The 15,714-nt window shown below is 39.2% G+C and overlaps 1 long non-coding RNA gene across 1 annotated transcript; it reads left to right on the forward strand.

Annotated features, from left to right (window-relative positions):
* Nucleotides 1-1,369: 1,369 nt before the first annotated feature.
* LOC140850115 (uncharacterized) lies at nt 1,370-4,528 on the forward strand. The gene is made up of 3 exons (XR_012132870.1): nt 1,370-2,072; nt 2,162-2,263; nt 3,604-4,528. It is a non-coding gene; the product is annotated as an uncharacterized lncRNA (long non-coding RNA).
* Nucleotides 4,529-15,714: the final 11,186 nt, after the last annotated feature.

Consider the following 15,714-nt stretch of genomic DNA (forward strand, 5'->3'; position numbering starts at 1 on the left):
TCTGTTCTGGAATCTCACTGTCTGCTGGCCCATACAGCACCCTCATCTACTTCTAGAGGATAAGATTCCTTCACCAAGGCAAAATTGCTTTTTGCAGAGGTAACTTTTTCTTGCTGTTTTCCTAATTTAGCATGTAGTTTTCCCATTTAATGGACATAATTATGTGCTTTCTTTCCAGCACTGTTTGAAAGACTTTTATCAACTTCCCTTGAGATCAACATGTGGGCAGAAGGGGAATCTGAGCTCCTGGGAAATAGAGTTCAGCATATTCAAGCTTTCTTTGGTTTACAAGCAAATGGCCAACTGGATGCTGAAACATAAAGCCTTATGAAACAGCTTAAGTATAGGGTCCCTGATAAAATGGGGCATACTTTTTTCTCTAAGAAAATGAATCACTTGACTTACTGGAGAAAAGATGGCTCATAATTTTTCAATTGTACAATGTATTGTTCCTTTAGTTGGCAGAAACAATTTTGGCAAATCATGTATTTATGTGTTAAGAAGTAGTTTGGGGATGATACATAATATCGTAGCTAGGAGACTGAGATTCTAATCCTAGCATAACTTTATCTCTTTGTGTGTTTTTGAGGAGGTTTCTCAGTGTCTTTGAACTTGTTTTCCAATGTAATATATAGGTATTACCCTAGATGATATCTGAAGGTCCTTTGGGGTCTGTAAATCTATGCTATCCCCAAATCGCTTTTTTGTGTACTCCAAACCAAGCTTTCTCTCTGTTATTTGAGCCTTGAGTTAGTAAATCTTCTCTAGATGGCTTAAAATATCCCAGAAAAAAATTTTTATTTAAAAATATGGAGAACTAATGGTTTCATTTTTTGCCTTGTGTAGTAATTTTCAGTGAGAATTGATTTTTAAGGTATTGTTAAAATCAGTTGTCTCTTAACATTGTAGTATGGTACAACAGGTTATTTTCCTGCAAACTTAGAAAGTTCAAAAACAACAAATATTGAACCCATGTCATTGGATACAACTATTTCTTTCTCAAGTGAGATTCTAAATTACAACTGAATGGAAGCAAATGATTGAGACATGAAATAATTCCAGGAAGAAATCTGTAGATAATCACCTTGAGCCTGTCTTTAATTTATATCCATTCATTTATTCATTTGTTCAACAACTTTAATTGAGCACCTAATATATATATAGCAAACATGAGTGAAATCTCTAGGGCTATAAAGATCTGGATATAAAGATCTAGAAAACATTTTTGCATTCAATTTCAAGTATATCAGAAAGGTATTTTTAAACTAGTGAATTCCCTTTAAAATAAAACCTTATTTATGCTGACATAGTTAAATATTTTATAGGGTACACAAATTTCATTTAGCAAAATATTGGAGAAAGGTAACACTCTATTGTCTTTCCGTGCTAATGTTTAGTTTTACTTGAAAGGCAAATTAAATTAGAGTACAGAAGCTAATTCTTTCCAAAACTGTATTAACCTAATGATTCTTTAATTTTATTTACAATAATGTTTCTTTAATGTTGTGCCGCAAATTCAACCTTTTCATGTAACACTTATATGTGGCATAAGTTGAGTGTTAAATATCATATTATGTCAAAAAAATTAAGTTAGTTGTACTCCATTATTTCTGGCCTCAAACTTCAATGAAATTAAAACAAAATTCAAATATCTTATATTAAGTGGAATTTTATACCCTTATTTAACATTATTAATGTCTTATAGTAGTTTTTAAATCTGGGGTTATAGTGCAGTTTGAATTTTCTTTTAACCAGGAATACTTGTAAACACAAAAAGAAACTTTAATATACCAGGATGTACCTTTGAAATCTAATTCTGTAAGGAAATAAAAAGAATCATCAAAAGTACAGATTTTGAAAGTATAACAGTCTTTAAAATGTCACATTTGAGGGCTTACTGAAATGCCTCTGTATCTTTGTGTTAGTATAGTGAATCACAATCTAGATCTTTCCCCTGAAAACTGTGGACCATGCTGTCCAAGCAACATTCGAAGTTTGGAGCAATGAGACCCCCTCAGTTTCATTAGTTTCCTGGGGCACTGCTGATATCACTCTCTTCATTGGAACCAGAGGTAATAATGAAAAGACTGCCTTTATTGAAGACTTTCTATTTTAAAATATACTCTGCTGGAAGTCATAAGTTTTCTTCTTGTTTGGACAGTTTTCCCACAGCTATTTTCTGAGTTGTTTTCCTTTTGGAACATGGACAATTACTTTCCATTTGATGGATCCTTTGGACAGCTGGCTGCTGCCTTTCCTCTTGGTGAGTGTCTGGGAGTGTAATTCTGATGATGGTGAACTCTGGACAAAAGGTTAAGGTAAATACTCTCCAGTCAGGATTGGTGTCGTCTTCATCATTAAACTTGTGTAATCGCTGACCTTGAAGAGTGGTCAAAGTTACAGAAATCTCCCATTTGGGAGAAAATTGCTTCATCCATTTTATGTACATAAGTGGTCAAAACATTGAGTTGTGCATTTCATATCCCCAAACAACAATTAAGGCAATAAAACAGAATCAACCGAAATGTTTTTTTAGGTCTTGGAGGGTTAAGCTGACATCCACAGGGATTGTGTGGTAACACTATAAAGTTTAACCTGACCCAGTTTTTCTCCCTGTGGTTGAAGAAAGTGTAAGAGAGTTTACCAACTGCTGATCATTTAAATTTCAATGTGGTGGAAATAACTTGCAGTGATTCACAAATAAAGCATATTGTCATGTAGTCAGATATAAAACAATTATGTTTTGCTGCTTTATATTTCTATCCATCTAAATACTATATTTAGAATATAAACAAATATTTTTCAATATTATATTAAGAAGTAGGCAAAACAAGCATTAAATATCTATCCACAATCTCTACATTTTTCTTGGGGTCTGTCACTCAGACCCCAAGCTGGCATAGAAAATACATTCCTCTTAGTAACCGAGTGAGCATTAGAAAATCTTGCTATAAAATCTTCCCAAACTTGGGCAGATGTGGAATTAGGAGAGGGTGTGTGTTTGTATCAACTGCATACTAATTCTTCTGCCAGAAGGCTTACCTGAATCAACAATAATTATTGTAATAGGCATGCTTATTGTCTTTTTATGCAAATGTTGCTAAATGCTTTAAAACGACCTGAGCCTTAAATATGAATTTCCCTCATGTGTCCATTATTGCTTTCAGCTCAGCAATGGTTTCATAGTGCCAAAATAAACTTTGTATAAACTCCATTATTGTTAATTCAGATTTTAATTTTTGTAGCTACTATACATCAAGCATTTACTTATTTCCAGGTGCTTTGGATATTAATAATATGAACAAAGCTAATTGTTATTACAGTTATTGAACTCTACGTGCCATGTGCTTTACAATTAAATTCTCCCTAATCCTATAAGACTGATTTTATTATCCCCATTCACAGATGAGGAAACATGCTTTAGTTTGTCTGTCTTCAGGACCCATATCCATTACCAGTGCAGTATTTGCTACTTATTTTACATATTCCAAACTAATTATGCTTTTGATATAATTGTACACTTGTATAATACCCATATAGTACACTTTTTCACTAAAAGTAAAGTGACCAAATTTTTCTCCGATTCATTTACTCCTTAACAAGTGAGGAATCCAAAGGCACAGCAAAGTCGGTGATGGAACATCAGCGGCTCCAACGTGCACTCTTTGGACACCATGCTGTGTCGGGGTTACTTGCTCCAGACCACTGAGGAAGGGTCCTTACAGGTTTCGCTTTTGTCCATCTTCCCTAAACAAGCAACAGGGGAGGAATGTAATTAATAAGGTTGAAGAATCTGTCCAGATAATCTCTTAGAAGAACAGATTTTGTTGACATTTACCCCAATCATCATCGCTGTGTTTCTTCATAAAAACATTGGAATAGACTTTAACCTGTTCCCTGCTGCTGTACCTGCATTTGGCCATATCTCGGGCCTCCATCACCCCGTGACCCTGACACTCCGATGTACCCTCTGGTGTATATGCATCCTAGCAAGAGAAAGATCTTCTCTGAGGATGATATCAAAGGCATCTAGGCTCTCTGTGTTTTGTTGAAGTTTGGTTTTCTTCTCATTCTAGATGTATTTATTTGCTTTGCTAATCCCTAATATGGCTTTTCCCAAAATACGGTGGAACTTAGTTACTGCAAGAAGCAAGCTGGAAGAGTGCTCTAAGTTCAGATAACTGAGGGCATCACTCCAAGCTCTAGCCCACTCTTAGATTCTCATGATGTCATGCAGCTCTGAGAAGTGGAAAACCTCTGACATCCCATGGACTAGGGTTTCACAGCAGCCTCTTTGGAAAATGTAGTACTAAGGCACAGAGCGGTAAGGAGTGTTTTCCCCACGAGTTTGTGGAAGTCTGGATCTCAGGGAGTCAGTCTTACAGGTTGGCCTCCATTTACTTTTCATCCAAACTTTTAACCTTATCTCAAAGGCCGTATTCTGTAATAATTAAATAATCTGTACCTCTAGTTTAAGATTCTCCAAATCTATCTCCCATCTCAGAAGAAAGGTTCATAACTGTATGTTGCACTGTATCAAATGTATGGCTGGTACAGACTATGGAGTGCCATTTAGTAAAATCCATCCTATTAAAATTCACATCATTTATATTAAACTCCAAATTTTATGTGAAAAATTTCTATTAATGGTGGGAAATTTATTAATTAAAATGTAAAATCCAATTAATGCATAACTTAATGTATAAAGTGAAAGGGTATCTCACCGCGACCCTCCTTACCCAGAACGGCTCAGGAGACACAGGCCCACACAAGAGATTTTATTGTCTGAAGGAGAGAGTGGCTGCCCCAGAGGGGGGTGCAGAGAGATAGAGAGAGAGAGAGCAGCGGGACAGAGAGAGCAGAGAGAGAGGGAGGGAGAGAGAGGGAGAGAGAGAGGGAGAGAGGGAGAGAGGGAGAGAGAGCAGGGGGATGGAGAGACAGAGACAAAGCGAGAGAGGGGGCAGCAGAGAGAGAGAGACAAAGAGAGAGGGGGCAGCAGTGTGGTGCCTTTTATTGTGGCGGATCCACTAGGCCTGTTGCCTTGGGGGAGGGTCGGGATGTTTAGAGATAAGGCAGTGTAAACCCAGCAAGCCCCAGGCAAGCCCAGGCATAATTCTCACCGGCTTCTGTGCAAATGGAGGATAAATCACTATATTCTTACATAAAGTAATTAATGAAGGACATGGCATCAGTCTTTGGCCAGACCTAGCCAAATGTTCCTTACCTGTAGGCCTTGGGGATAGGGTACATAATTATTATTTGTTTGCCTTCAAAATAAAACTTCTATTCGATTTTCTCACTATCCATGAAGTTTAACAGGGCAATATTATTATCTCTATACCTAAAAATAAATATATAATTTATACATGAAGATATACATTAAATTATACAAGAAGATACAGTGCTGATGGGGACTGGAAAAAATATTACCATTTTCCCATTTTAATCATCACATTGTCAACTGTATCAGCCAGGATCCAACCAGGAACTAGAAACCACTTTGGGATTAAACAGGGGATTAAATTCCACAGGTGATGGAAGAGCTAAGAAGGTGAAAGAAGAGTGAAAGAGCTCAGAAATCAGCACCTCCAAAGCCCCTACCAGGCCAGAGACTGGAGGGACCCAGGGAGCCACTGATGTACCCAGTCCAGGAGGCTGAGTGGTCTGGGAGGAGGGAGAGCTAGAGCCCTGGGGTGCTGCCTGGAGTGCGAGTTAAAACCACAGAGGGATGAGATTGTCTTCAGGAGACTGGGTGCAGTCATACTTCCCAATGAAGAGATGGGGGAGGACAAGAAATCCAGCTTTTTCCTCCTACTTTCCAGAGCCCGCCATGGGCTGAAACTTCTAGAAATCAGCTGGCAAGTGGGCCCAGGAAAAGTGGTGAGTAGCAGAAGGGCTGGGGATGGGAAGCTAAGAGGATGGGATGCTAAGGGATCACTGGTTAGTTTCACCTTAAAACTAACCAGTGACCCCTTCTTAAAACAGAGAAGCACAGGGCAGTATTTGAGTAAGAATTAGGAATAAGCCATTATAGTATCTGAAGACTTTTTCCTACCACATCTTAATCTAGACATCAGAACTAGAATGCTAATAATTATTCTGCTTTTGAAAATAATTCAGAGATAATTTTAAGCAAATCAAGGGACCGTATTGGATTTATTTTACTTTTAAATCTAAGAAAGAGATCATTTAATGGCCATACTCCAAAGAAATGTGATCCAGACCTCACACTTGATGACATTACGTAGTTACTAGAGAAAATAACTATCTTCAAGGACATGTAAGAAGAATTTGGGCCTAGTATCTTCTTTAGAAAAAACTTAAATATTAACCTCGTTAATGCATAGCTTTAGTAAGATATACTTTGTGCAGTTTTGAGTTCATTATCAATTTTATGGCAGAGTAAATGAAGAAAAGCAAACCATGGAAGATATCTGCCCCAAATTCATTAAACATGACTTTCTATAATTGAAAATAAAGTCAATGCAACATACCAACAACATGGCAAGTTTTTCTATTCTAGAAGGAAATGTTTTTTAAAAAACCTTTAAAATTTACAATTGTGTAAATAAATAAACTTTAAGGATATATCTATGGGAGTTTCCTAAAAAATCTTGAGGTACTACTATAACTTTTTTCTCCTAGGTTTCTCCCTATTTTCCAGTCATTATGCAATGAGTTTGTTACTTTTTTGTGTATTACTTTTTAAATCAAAAAGTTTGTTGTTTAAAAATATGTAACAAGGGGGCGGAGCCAGGATGGCGGCGTGAGTAGAGCAGTGGAAATCTCCTCCCAAAAACACATACATCTATGAAAATACAACAAAGAAAACTCTTCCTAAAATAGAGACCAGAGGACACAGGACAACATCCAGACCACATCCACACCTGCAAGAACCCAGAGCCTTGCGAAGGGGGTAGGATACAAGCCCCGGCCCAGCGGGACCCAAGCACCCCTCCCCCTGGCTCCCAGCGGGTGGAAAGAAACCGGAGCGGTTTTTTTTTTTGGCGAGTGCTTTTTGGAAGACTTAAAGGGACAGGGACCCCTGTGCTAGGGAGGGAGGGCAGCAGGACCGGTGAGCGGGTGCCTGGGACCAGAGCCTGAGGACAAAGAATATCGCGCGTTTTTCCCTGCGGGACCGGTGGGCGAGTGCCTGAGACCGGCGCCTGAGGACGGAGAAAATCACACGTTTCCCCCCCCTTTTTTTTTTCTCTTTTTGGCGAGTGCTTTTTGGAAGCCTTGGAGGGATGGGGACCCCAATACCAGGGAGGCAGGGCAGCAAGACTGGTGGGCGGGTGCCTGGGACCGGCGCCTGAGGACAAAGAAAATCACACGTTTCACCCGTTTTTTTCTTTTTGGCAAGTGCTTTTTGGAGGCCTTAGGGGGACAGGGACCCAGTTGGCAGGGAGGCAGGGAGGCAGGGTGGCAGGGCTGGTGAGCAGGTGCCTGGGACCGGAGCCTGGGGACGGAGAGGGTCACACGTTTTTCCCTTTTGTTTTTGGTGAGTGTTTTTTGGAGCCCTTGGAGGGATGGGGACCCCAGTGCTAGGGAGGCAGGGTAGCAGGACCGGTGGGCGGGTACCTGGGACCAGAGCTTGAGGACAAACAATATCGCGCGTATTTCCCATTATTTTTTTTTTGGCAGGTGCTTTTTGGAAGCCTTGAAGGGACAGGGCCCCCGGTGCTAGGGAGGCAGGGAAGCAGGACCACCGAGCAGGTGCCTGGGACTGGCGCCTGAAGACAAAAAAAATAGCATGTTTTTTCCTTTTTTTTTTTTTTTTTCTGTTTCCTCTTTCATTGTTGCTGTTGTTGTTTTCGTTTGGAGAGTGCTTTTTGGAAGTCTTAAAGGGGCAGGACAGGACACTTAGCCCAGAGGCAGGGAATCTGGGGATCTCTGGGCACACTAACCCCCTGGGCAACAGGGAGCACAGAGGCCCCTTACGGAGATAAATAGCCTCCCATCTGCTCCCCCTCCAACGGGGCTCCACCATTTTGGAGGAGCAGCCCCAGACAGGCCACGCCCACAGCAACAGCGGAGATAAACTCCATAGCAAACGGGCAGGTAGTAGAAGCCCTGTCTGCGCACAGCTGACAAGCATAAGCCACTAGAGGTCGCTATTCTCCCAGGAGAGGAAGGCCACAAACCAACAAGAAGGGAAGCTCTTCCAGCGGTCACTCTTACCAGCTCTGCAAACTATCTCTATCACCATGAAAAGACAAAACTACAGGCAGACAAAGATCACAGAGACAACACCAAAGAAGGAGACAGACCTAACCAGTCCTCCTGAAAAAGAATTTAAAATCAAAATCATGAACATGCTGACAGAGATGCAGAGAAAAATGCAAGAGCAATGGGATGAGATGCAGAGAAAAATGCAAGAGCAATGGGATGAAGTCCGGAGGGAGATCACAGATGTCAGGAAGGAGATCACAGAAGTGAAACAATCCCTGGAAGGATTTATAAGCAGAATGGATAAGATGCAAGAGGCCATTGAAGGAATAGAAGCCAGAGAACAGAAACGTATAGAAGCTGACATAGAGAGAGATAAAAGGATCTCCAGGAATGAAACAACACTAAGAGAACTATGTGACCAATACAAAAGGAATAATATTCATATTACAGGGGTACCAGAAGAAGAAGAAAGAGGAAAAGGGATAGAAAGTCTCTTTGAAGAAATAATTGCTGAAAACTTCCCCAAACTGGGGGAGGAAATAATCAAACAGACCACGGAAATACACAGAACCACCAACAGAAAGGATCCAAGGAGGACAACACCAAGACACATAGTAATTAAAATGGCAAGGATCAAGGACAAGGAAACAGTTTTAAAGGCAGCTAGAGAGAAAAAGATCACCTATAAAGGAAAACCCATCAGGCTAACATCAGACTTCTCGACAGAAACTCTACAGGCCAGAAGAGAATGGCATGATATATTTAATGCAATGAAACAGAAGGCCCTTGAACCAAGGATACTGTATCCAGCACGACTATCATTTAAATATGATGGCAGGATTAAACAATTCCCAGACAAGCAAAAGCTGAGGGAATTTGCTTCCCACAAACCACCTCTACAGGGCATCCTACAGGGACTGCTCTAGATGGGAGCACTCCTAAAAAGAGCACAGAACAAAACACACAACATATGAAGAATGGAGGAGGAGGAATAAGAAGGGAGAGAAGAAAAGAATCTCCAGAAAGTGTATATAACAGCTCAATAAGCGAGCTAAGTTAGGCAGTAAGATACTAAAGAAGCTAACCTTGAACCTTTGGTAACCACGAATCTAAAGCCTGCAATGGCAATAAGTACATATCTCTCAATAGTCACCCTAAATGTAAATGGACTTAATGCACCAATCAAAAGACACAGAGTAATAGAATGGATAAAAAAGCAAGACCCATCTTTATGCTGCTTACAAGAAACTCACCTTATACCCAAAGACAAGCACAGACTAAAAGTCAAGGGATGGAAAAACATATTTCAGGCAAACAACAGTGAGAAGAAAGCAGGGGTTGCAGTACTAATATCAGACAAAATAGACTTCAAAACAAAGAAAGTAACAAGAGATAAAGAAGGATACTACATAATGATAAAGGGCTCAGTTCAACAAGAGGATATAACCATTCTAAATATATATGCACCCAATACAGGAGCACAAGCATATGTGAAACAAATACTAACAGAACTAAAGAGGGAAATAGACAGCAATGCATTCATTTTAGGAGACTTAAACACCACTCACCCCAAAGGATAGATCCACCGGGCAGAAAATAAGTAAGGACACGGAAGCACTGAACAACACAGTAGAGCAGATGGACCTAATAGACATCTATAGAACTCTACATCCAAAAGCAACAGGATATACATTCTTCTCAAGTGCACATGGAACATTCTCCAGAATAGACCACATACTAGCTCACAAAAAGAGCCTCAGTAAATTCCAAAATATTGAAATTCTACCAACCAATTTTTCAGACCACAAAGGTATAAAAGTAGAAATAAATTCTACAAAGAAAACAAAAAGGCTCACAAACACATGGAGGCTTAACAACATGCTACTAAATAATCAATGGATCAATGAACAAATCAAAATAGAGATCAAGGAATATATAGAAACAAATGACAACAACAACACAAAGCCCCAACTTCTGTGGGACGCAGTGAAAGCAGTCTTAAGAGGAAAGTATATAGCAATCCAGGCACACTTGAAGAACGAAGAACAATCCCAAATGAATAGTCTAACATCACAATTATCAAAGCTGGAAAAAGAAGAACAAATGAGGCCTAAAGTCAGTAGAAGGAGGGACATAATAAAGATCAGAGAAGAAATAAACAAAATTGAGAAGAATAAAACAATAGCAAAAATCAACGAAACCAAGAGCTGGTTCTTTGAGAAAATAAACAAAATAGATAAGCCTCTAGCCAAACTTATTAAGAGAAAAAGAGAATCAACACAAATCAACATAATCAGAAATGAGAATGGAAAAGTCATGACAGACTCCACAAAAATACAAAGAATTATTAAAGACTACTATGAAAACCTATATGCCAACAAGCTGGAAAACCTAGAAGAAATGGACAACTTCCTAGAAAAATACAACCTCCCAAGACTGACCAAGGAAGAAACACAAAAGCTAAACAAACCAATTACAAGCAAAGAAATTGAAACGGTAATCAAAAAACTACCCAAGAACAAAACCCCGGGGCTGGACGGATTTACCTCGGAATTTTATCAGACACACAGAGAAGACATAATACCCATTCTCCGTAAAGCGTTCCACAAAATAGAAGAAGAGGGAATACTCCCAAACTCATTCTATGAAGCCAACATCACCCTAATACCAAAACCAGGCAAAGACCCCACCAAAAAGGAAAATTACAGACCAATATCCCTGATGAATGTAGATGCAAAAATACTCAATAAAATATTAGCAAACAGAATTCAACAGAACATCAAAAGGATCATACACCATGACCAAGTGGGATTCATCCCAGGGATGCAAGGATGGTACAACATTCGAAAATCCATCAACATCATCCACCACATTAACAAAAAGAAAGACAAAAAACACATGATCATCTCCATAGATGCTGAAAAAGTATTTAACAAAATTCAACATCCATTCATGATAAAAACTCTCAGAAAAATGGGAATAGAGGGCAAGTACCTCAACATAATAAAGGCTATATATGACAAACCCACAGCCAGCATTATACTGAACAGCGAGAAGCTGAAAGCATTTCCTCTGAGATCGGGAACCAGACAGGGATGCCCACTCTCTCCACTGTTACTTAACATAGTACTGGAGGTCCTAGCCATGGCAATCAGACAAAACAAAGAAATACAAGAAATCCAGATCGGTAAAGAAGAAGTTAAACCCTCACTATTTGCAGATGATATGATACTGTACATAGGAAACCCAAAAAACTCCACTCCGAAACTACTAGAACTGATATCGGAATACGGCAAAGTTGCAGGATACAAAATTAACACACAGAAATCTGTAGCTTTCCTATACACTAACAATGAATCAATAGAAAGAGAAATCAGGAAAACAATTCCATTCACCATTGCATCAAAAAGAATAAAATACCTAGGAATAAACCTAACCAAAGAAGTGAAAGACTTATACTCTGAAAACTACAAGTCACTCTTAAGAGAAATTAAAGGGGACACTAACAAATGGAAACTCATCCCCTGCTCATGGCTAGGAAGAATTAATATCGTCAAAATGGCCATCCTGCCCAAAGCAATATACAGATTTGAAGCAATCCCTATCAAATTACTAGCAACATTCTTCAATGAATTGGAACAAATAAATCAAAAATTCATATGGAAACACCAAAGACCCCGAATAACCAAAGCAATCCTGAAAAAGAAGAATAAAGTAGGGGGGATCTCACTCCCCAACTTCAAGCTCTACTACAAAGCTACAGTAATCAAGACAATTTGGTACTGGCACAAGAACAGAGCCACAGACCAGTGGAACAGATTAGAGACTCCAGAAATTAACCCAAACATATATGGTCAATTAATATTTGATAAAGGAGCCATGGACATACAATGGCTAAATGACAGTCTCTTCAACAGATGGTGCTGGCAAAACTGGACAGCTACATGTAGGAGAATGAAACTGGACCATTGTCTAACCCCATATACAAAGGTAAACTCAAAATGGATCAAAGACCTGAATGTAAGTCATGAAACCATTAAACTCTTGGAAAAAAACATATGCAAAAACCTCTTAGACATAAACATGAGTGACCTCTTCTTGAACATATCTCCCCAGGCAAGGAAAACAACAGCAAAAATGAGCAAGTGGGACTACATTAAGCTGAAAAGCTTCTGTACAGTGAAAGACACCATCAATGGAACAAAAAGGAACCCTACAGTATGGGAGAATATATTTGAAAATGACAGATCTGATAAAGGCTTGACATCCATAATATATAAAGAGCTCACACGCCTCAACAAACAAAAAACAAATAACCCAATTAAAAAATGGGCAGAGGAACTGAACAGACAGTTCTCTACAAAAGAAATACAGATGTCCAAGAGACACATGAAAAGATGCTCCACATCGTTAATTATCAGAGAAATGCAAATTAAAACTACAATGAGGTATCACCTCACACCAGTAAGGATAGCTGCCATCCAAAAGACAAACAACAACAAATGTTGGCGAGGCTGTGGAGAAAGGGGAACCCTCCTACACTGCTGGTGGGAATGTAAATTAGTTCAACCATTGTGGAAAGCAGTATGAAGGTTCATCAAAATGCTCAAAACAACCTACCATTTGACCCAGGAATTCCACTCCTAGGAATTTACCCTAAGAATGCAGCAATCAAGTTTGAGAAAGACAGATGCACCCTATGTTTATCGCAGCACTATTTACAATAGCCAAGAATTGGAAGCAACCAAAATGTCCATTGGTAGATGAATGGATAAAGAAGATGTGGTACATATCCACAATGGAATACTACTCAGCCATAAGAAGTGGAAAAATCCAACCATTTGCAGCAACATGGATGGAGCTGGAGAGTATTATGCTCAGTGAAATAAGCCAAGTGGAGAAAGAGAAATACCAAATGATTTCACTCATCTGTGGAGTATAGGAACAAAGGAAAAACTGAAGGAACAAAACAGCAGCAGAATTACAGAACCCAAAATGGACTAACAGGTACCAAAGGGAAAGGGACTGGGGAGGATAGGTGGGCAGGTAGGGATAAGGGGGGGGAAGAAGAAGGGGAGTATTAAGATTAGCATGCATGGGGGGGGAGGGAGAAAGGGGAGGGTGGACTGTACAACACAGAGAGGACAAGTAGTGATTCTACAACATTTTGCTAAGCTGATGGACAGTAACCATAATGTGGTTTTTAGGGGGGACCTGATATAGGGGAGAGCATAGTAAACATTGTATTCTTCATGTAAGTGTAGATTAAAGATTAAAAAAAAATAAAAAGAAAGAAAGAAAGAAAAGGGGGATTACTCCTTGATAGGATAAAACTATTGGTAAATCAAAGATCAACGCATGCTTTAAATATCCTTAATGTTGATCACTTAAAGGTTGTCAGATGATCAGCTATGGAGGTACTCTTTTCTGATAATATTCCTTTCTCTTAATGAAAAAAAAAAAAAAAAAAGCAGTTCCTGTGTTCTGACCTCCAATGAGTTCTGCACAGTGGTATAGAGGGCATGTCAAAGTGTGGGCAAAGGGTCTGTTTGTTTCTATGCAGAAGATCAAGGCCCAGCTTGGCTACCCAGAAAATGAACTAAGATACGATATGAGGAGGAGCTTCCGGCATCAGCACTCTCTGGAGGACTTGTGCCAGGGGATGATCATCAAAAAGCCTCCACAGGGATCCGGACGATGCTACGGTTGTGGCTGCATCCACCCCACCGTTTCCTGGACTTGCCATTGGAATGAGGAGGGAGATGTCTAGGCTGGCATGTGCATATAGTGAGACAACGAATTTGACCGGATCTGTACTGCTGGAACTCTACCAGGAGTTGGGAGGGGTGCAAGTTGTAGCACCCCAAAATCTTATGAGTATAGACTATCTACGGTTAAAAGAACATATGGGATGTGAACAGATCCCAGAAATGGGCTGCTTTAATTTGTCTGATTTCTCTCAGACTGTTCAAGTACAGTTGGACAATATCCATCATATCATAGACTAATTTTCACAAATGCCTAGGGTGCCTAAATGGTTTTCTTGGCTTCACTGGAGATGGATGGTAATTATAGATTTGCTTTGTTTATGTCACCGTATTCCTATTATGTTAATATGTGAGCACAAGTTAGTTGGTAGTTTAAAACCTATACATGCTTAAGGTACTCTACAAAAGATATGTCAAAGAAATAATCAATTCTCCCATGTTTTCTTCCATATGCTACCTCTATAGCTTTTCTTCTTCCTTCCTAATTACAACCCTTAAATAGAATTCGCGCCTCACATCGAATGTACCGAGTATCATAATTCCTCCAGGTGGTAAAGATACCTCCAGACAAGTGCTGGGCATAGAAGCCACAGGGCATAAATCTGCAAAGAAGTAAAAAGCTAACCTTTTCAAATAATATGGCTTCTCTCTCATGTACCAACTTTACATCTCCCTGTATGGCCCCGGAAGATGACTGGTTAGCCAGAGACAGGTAAGATTCCTCAAGGGAGGAACAACCTAAGACAGGCACAGTCGCAGGGGGGCCATCAGGTGAGAAATTGGGGAACAACAGTGGTGAAGCTTAGAACCTCACCGCACCCCCGTGTTGAGAGAAAGCTTCTACATCCATGGATGTTTTATTGCCCTTGTCTAGCTCGGATTAGCTCGGATAGTCTACAGGCACACACCTGATCATTTACAATTGCTCTCTTACAACACTAAACTATGTTTTCTACCTTTATCTTGCATCTACCTACCACTTCAGCAGTTTATTAAAAATAAAAATAATAATAATAATAAACGGAGAAATGTGGGATCCACATATAAATCAAGTATAAAAATCAAACGAATGTTCATATTTGACCTGATTGTTTATAGTTCATAATGCATGATCAAAACCAAAAGTTTCTGTGATGAATGCCCTTGTACTGTTCACCATGTAAGAATTTATTCACTATGTAAGAATTGTTCACCATGTAAGAACTTGTTCGTTATGCTTCAGAAGATTGGAGACTGACAAGAATTAGGCTTGAGATGGATTAATGATTGTACATTGAGCATTGACCCCCCTATACAGAATTTTATTGTTGTTAAACAACCATTTGATCAATATATATGAGAGATGCCTCTCAAAAAAAAAAAAAAGAAAGAAAAGAGAAAAGAACTTAGGAGACTTAGTTTTCCCTCCCATAGATCAGAAGAATGATTAACATAAACTCAGGTGGATGGCTAATAAAGATATTTGCAGGAGGAAAGAGAGAAAAAAAAAAGAAAAAAAAAGAATACGTAACAAATTCACTTTAGTGAAGTAAGGTAACAAGGTAAGTCTAGGCTCTTTTAAAAATAGACGTTTTGTTTCATTGTTTAAATATTAGGGCTCTTCAAATATGCTGAAATTGCTTGTTAAAATCACTAAGGCCCCATTTCTCTAGCTTGTTTTCATTCCTATTATTCACTGCCAACCAATCCAGATTTTCCCTTTTCAAAGACATTGGGTAGGGTTGGGCTAGAATGTGTGTTCTATTCCTGGTTATTTTCTTTTACAGTATTTGGT

This window comes from Manis javanica, chromosome 6 (genome assembly GCF_040802235.1).
Source record: "Manis javanica isolate MJ-LG chromosome 6, MJ_LKY, whole genome shotgun sequence".
NCBI classification, from domain to species: Eukaryota; Metazoa; Chordata; class Mammalia; order Pholidota; family Manidae; genus Manis; species Manis javanica.